General features: G+C 36.9%; 2 pseudogenes; both read left to right on the top strand.

Moving 5' to 3' along the window:
• The first annotated feature begins 968 nt into the window (after nt 1-968).
• LOC122423188 lies at nt 969-1,959 on the top strand (annotated as a pseudogene).
• Nucleotides 1,960-2,988: 1,029 nt separating this feature from the next.
• LOC122423187 overlaps nt 2,989-5,323 on the top strand; it is a 12,837-nt pseudogene continuing 10,502 nt past the window's right edge.

The raw sequence follows: 5,323 nt of genomic DNA, 5'->3' as shown, positions 1-5,323 counted from the left end.
GCTTCTTCCAGCCCAGCGTTTCTAATGATGTACTCTGCATATAAGTTAAATAAGCAGGGTGACAATATACAGCCTTGACATATTTCTTTTCCTATTTGGAACCAGTCTGTTGTTCCATGTCCAGTTCTAACTGTTGCTTCCTGACTTGCATACAGGTTTCTCAAGAGGCAGGTCAGGTGGTCTGGTATTCCCATCTCCTTCAGAATTTTCCACAGTTTATTGTGATCCACATAGTCAAAGGCTTTGGCGTAGTCAATAAAGCAGAAATAGATATTTTTTCTGGAACTCTCTTGCTTTTTCGATGATCCAGCAGATATTGGCAATTTGATCTGGTTCCTCTGCCTTTTCTAAAACCAACTTGAACATCTGAAAGTTCTTGGTTCACATATTGCTGAAGCCTGGCTTGGAGAATTTTGAGCATTACCTTATTAGTGTGTGAGATGAGTGCAATTGTGCGGTAGCTTGAGCATTCTTTGGGATTGCCTTTCTTAGGGATTGGAATGAAAACTGACCTTTTCCAGTCCTGTGAGGATAGGATGATTTACTGAGGTTGAAGAAAAGACAAAGAGTGTCCCGGTAGGAGGGGATCCTGTGGAGACTCTTTAAGAGTCAACAGGTAGCAAATCCTAAGTTTGAGAAAAACATAGATTATAATCCCTGGTTTTACTGTGAAGGATATGTTGTTTGTATAAGATTTTTAAAAATAGTTTTAGCCTGATGCCAGTTTGTAAACCAGGAATTTTATAAAGTAACATGCTATGTGAAACACAAATCCGACATGTAGTAAAAACTTACTTCAAAACAAGTTATCTATATCATTAACTTTTAAACAATCTCCTGAATTATGTTAGCAGAGCATAGTAGGTTTACTTCCAGAGACAAATCCCAGTGCTAGACATGGATAATCCCCTTTTCTGTGTCTTTTTGTGTTTTCTCCTGAAGGTTACTCAAAAGAAGAAGAAGAAAAAATGAGAAACTACACAGAAATAACAGAGTTTATCCTCCTGGGACTGTCAGATAATCCACAACTTCGAGTTGTGAGCTCTATCTTTCTGCTCATCACCTACATGCTCAGCATCACTGGGAACTTGACCATTATCACCCTGACTCTGCGGGATGGCCACCTCCAAACCCCCATGTATTTCTTTCTCAGAAATTTCTCCTTAGTAGAAGTTTCATTCACAACTGTCAGTATACCCAAGTTCTTGGCCACCATTATTACAAGAGATAAAACCAACTCTTTTAATGATTGTATGGCTCAGTTATTTTTTTTTTTTTCATTTTCTTGGGAATCACTGATTACAGTTTTACCTCCTGGTTGCCATGTCCTATGACTGTTACATTGCCATCTGCAAACTGCTGCATTACATGACCATCATGAATCACAGATTCTGCACACTCCTTGTCTTGGCCTCTTGGCTGGCTTCATTCTTAATCATATTCCCATTAGTAATGCTCTTCCTACAGCTTGATTACTGTAAGTCCAATGTTATTGACCATTTTAGTTGTGGTTATTTCCCCTTATTATACCTTTCTTGTTCAGACACCAAATTTCTAGAGATAGTAGGGCTTTCCTGTGCTGTGTTTATTCTATTGTTCACTTTAGCATTAATAATTCTGTCCTATACATATATCATCAGAACAATTTTGAGGATCCCTTCTACCACTCAGAGGACAAAGGCCTTTTCCACATGTTCTTCCCACATGATTGTCATCTCCATCTCTTATGGTAGCTGCATTTTCATGTATATGAATCCATCAGCAAAGGACAGGGTGTCTTTGAGCAAGGGGGTGGCTATGTTAAAAACCTCCATAGCCCCCATGCTGAACCCCTTTATCTATACCCTAAGGAATCAGCAAGTCAAGCAAGCCTTCATGGAAATGGAAAGGAGGACTGTCTTTTTTCAAGCAAATGAAAAAATAAAAGTCCTGTTTTATGAATTAGACACATATGAATGAAAAGCAATTAAATGAAAATCTAGGAATTTCAAAATCTACTAATATCCATACAGACTCCCTAGATTCATTTTTCATTATTCATATTTTTATTGCCAGCAGTTTATCAAGGATATTTCCATATGTATATTTTCTTTTTGCTATTCAAATTTGAATTATTCATATATATATATATATATATATATATATATATATATATATATACACACATATACATATATGGTTATACATATGTGTACAGTTTTTTTCCATTCAATTTGCAATCCTTCTTTCATGTACTTTTCTTCCTTTAGGGTTGGTTTTTCCAGTTTGTAACTAACTATGGGAGTGATTTTATTTCCTTCTTTGAAACATTTTTGATTTCATTATTTCACACTAATTTTTAGAAAATTAAAGTCAGAAAGAGGCAGAGCAGGTGCACACAAGAGAATAGTGTTTTACAATTTGACCAGAAACCAATCTTTCTAGAAATTAAATGAATATTAAATATTTAACTTTATTTTTAATTTACTACACAAAGACTATAAACGTAATGTGACAGTCTTACTAGAATCTTGCACATGCTCTCTTTTTCATACTGTGGCCTACTTTGTAACTATGTGAAAAACAGTATAACTAAAAGAAAAATGTAATTGCATTTTCTTGAGAAATCAAAAAGCTTTTCCCATAATCGAGTTTAGCATTGTCTGTGCTGTTGTTCAGTCGCTTAGTCATCTCTTTGTGACCCCATGGGCTGCAGACTCCCCGGCTGCAGTAGACTGGAGCCAGGCTTCCCTGTTCTTCACTATCTCCTGGAATTTGTTCAAACTCATGTCCATTGGGTCTATGATACCATTCCAACATCACTATATTATTCTTCAACTCAAAAACTATTATAATGAATAGTTGCTTAGGGAAAATTATGATACAGACCCTGCTTTGGGGGAATGTCAATATTAACATTTATACGATAACAATTCTTTTAAAAAGCCTGAAGAAACTGGCAACATAAAAGAACTTGAGAGTTGTGTGTTAAGGTTTTAGGTGGGCAATATGAGCAACCCAGAAGACAGTGCCTCAAATAACTCTGAGAAACTTGAGAAACTGTTTCAAAGAGGTACAGGGGAAGGATAGTATACATGTGATTTTGATAAATGGGGATTATATGCAATTAAAACACATCTTTTTTTTTTTTTAATTTTTTTATTAGTTGGAGGCTAATTGCTTCACAACATTTCAGTGGGTTTTGTCATACATTGATATGAATCAGCCATAGATTTACACTTATTCCCCATCCCGATCCCCCCTCCCATCTCCCTCTCCACCCGATTCTTCTGGGTCTTCCCAGTGCACCAGGCCCGAGCACTTGTCTCATGCATCCCACCTGGGCTGGTGATCTGTTTCACCATAGATAATATACATGCTGTTCTTTTGAAACATCCCACCCTCACCTTTTCCCACAGAGTTCAAAAGTCTGTTCTGTACTTCTGTGTCTTTTTTTCTGTTTTGCATATAGGGTTATCGTTACCATCTTTCTAAATTCCATATATATGTGTTAGTATGCTGTAATGTTCTTTATCTTTCTGGCTTACTTCACTCTGTAGAAGGGGCTCCAGTTTCATCCATCTCATTAGGACTGGTTCAAATGAATTCTTTTTAACGGCTGAGTAATATTCCATGGTGTATATGTACCACAGCTTCCTTATCCATTCATCTGCTGATGGGCATCTAGGTTGCTTCCATGTCCTGGCTATTATAAACAGTGCTGCGATGAACATTGGGGTGCACGTGTCTCTTTCAGATCTGGTTTCCTCAGTGTGTATGCCCAGAAGTGGGATTGCTGGGTCATATGGCAGTTCTATTTCCAGTTTTTTAAGAAATCTCCACACTGTTTTCCATAGCGGCTGTACTAGTTTGCATTCCCACCAACAGTGTAAGAGGGTTCCCTTTTCTCCACACCCTCTCCAGCATTTATTGCTTGTAGACTTTTGGATAGCAGCCATCCTGACTGGCGTGTAATGGTACCTCATTGTGGTTTTGATTTGCATTTCTCTAATAATGAGTGATGTTGAGCATCTTTTCATGTGTTTGTTAGCCCATCTGTAAATGTCTTCTTTGGAGAAATGTCCTGTTTAGTTCTCTGGCCCATTTTTTGATTGGGTCATTTATTTTTCTGGAATTGAGCTGCAGGAGTTTGCTTGTATGTTTTTGAGATTAATCCTTTGTCTGTTTCTTCATTTGCTATTATTTTCTCCCAATCTGACGGCTGTCTTTTCACCTTACTTATAGTTTCTTTTGTAGTGCAAAAGCTTTTAAGTTTCATTAGGTCCCATTTGTTTAGTTTTGCTTTTATTTCCAATATTCTGGGAGGTGGGTCATAGAGGATCTTGCTGTGATTTATGTCGGAGAGTGTTTTGCCTATGTTCTCCTCTAGGAGTTTTATAGTTTCTGGTCTTACATTTAGATCTTTAATCCATTTTGAGTTTATTTTTGTTGTTATGGTGTTAGAAAGTGTTCTAGTTTCATTCTTTTACAAGTGGTTGACCAGTTTTCCCAGCACCACTTGTTAAAGAGGTTGTCTTTTTCCATTGTATATTCTTGCCTCCTTTGTCAAAGATAAGGTGTCCATAGGTTCGTGGATTTATCTCTGGGCTTTCTATTCTGTTCCATTGATCTATATTTTCTGTCTTTGGTTGCCAGTATCCACACTGTCTGATGACTGTGGCTTTGGTAGTAAGAGTCTGTAAGTCAGGCGGTTGATTCCTCCAGTTCCATTCTTTCTTTCTCAAGATTACTTTGGGCTATTCGAGGTTATTTTTGTATTTCCATACAAATTGTGAAATTCTTTGGTCTAGTTCTGTGAAAATACCGTTGGTAGCTTGATAGGGATTGCATTGAATCTATAGACTGCTTTGGGTAGAATAGCCATTTTGACAATATTGATTCTTCCAATCCATGAACACGGTATGTTTCTCCATCTGTTTGTGTCCTCTTTGATTTCTTTCATCAGTGGTTTATAGTTTTCTATGTATAGGTCTTTTGTTTCTTTAGGTAGATATACTCCTAAGTATTTTATTCTTTTTGTTGCCATGGTGAATGGTATTGTTTCCTTAATTTCTCTTTCTGTTTTTTCATTGTTAGTATATAGGAATGCAAGGGATTTCTGTGTGTTAATTTTATATCCTGCAACTTTACTATATTCATTGATTAGTTCTAGTAATTTTCTGGTAGAGTCTTTAGGGTTTTCTATGTAGAGGATCATGTCATCTGCAAACAGTGAGAGTTTCACTTCTTCTTTTCCTATCTGGATTCCTTTTACTTCTTTTTCTGCTCTGATTGCTGTGGCCAAAACTTCCAACACTATGTTGAATAGTAGTGGTGAGAGTGG

This window comes from Cervus canadensis, chromosome 21 (assembly GCF_019320065.1).
Source record: "Cervus canadensis isolate Bull #8, Minnesota chromosome 21, ASM1932006v1, whole genome shotgun sequence".
Taxonomy (NCBI): domain Eukaryota; kingdom Metazoa; phylum Chordata; class Mammalia; order Artiodactyla; family Cervidae; genus Cervus; species Cervus canadensis.
Note: the sequence above shows the minus strand (reverse complement) of the source record. Positions and strands in the feature narration are given on the sequence as shown.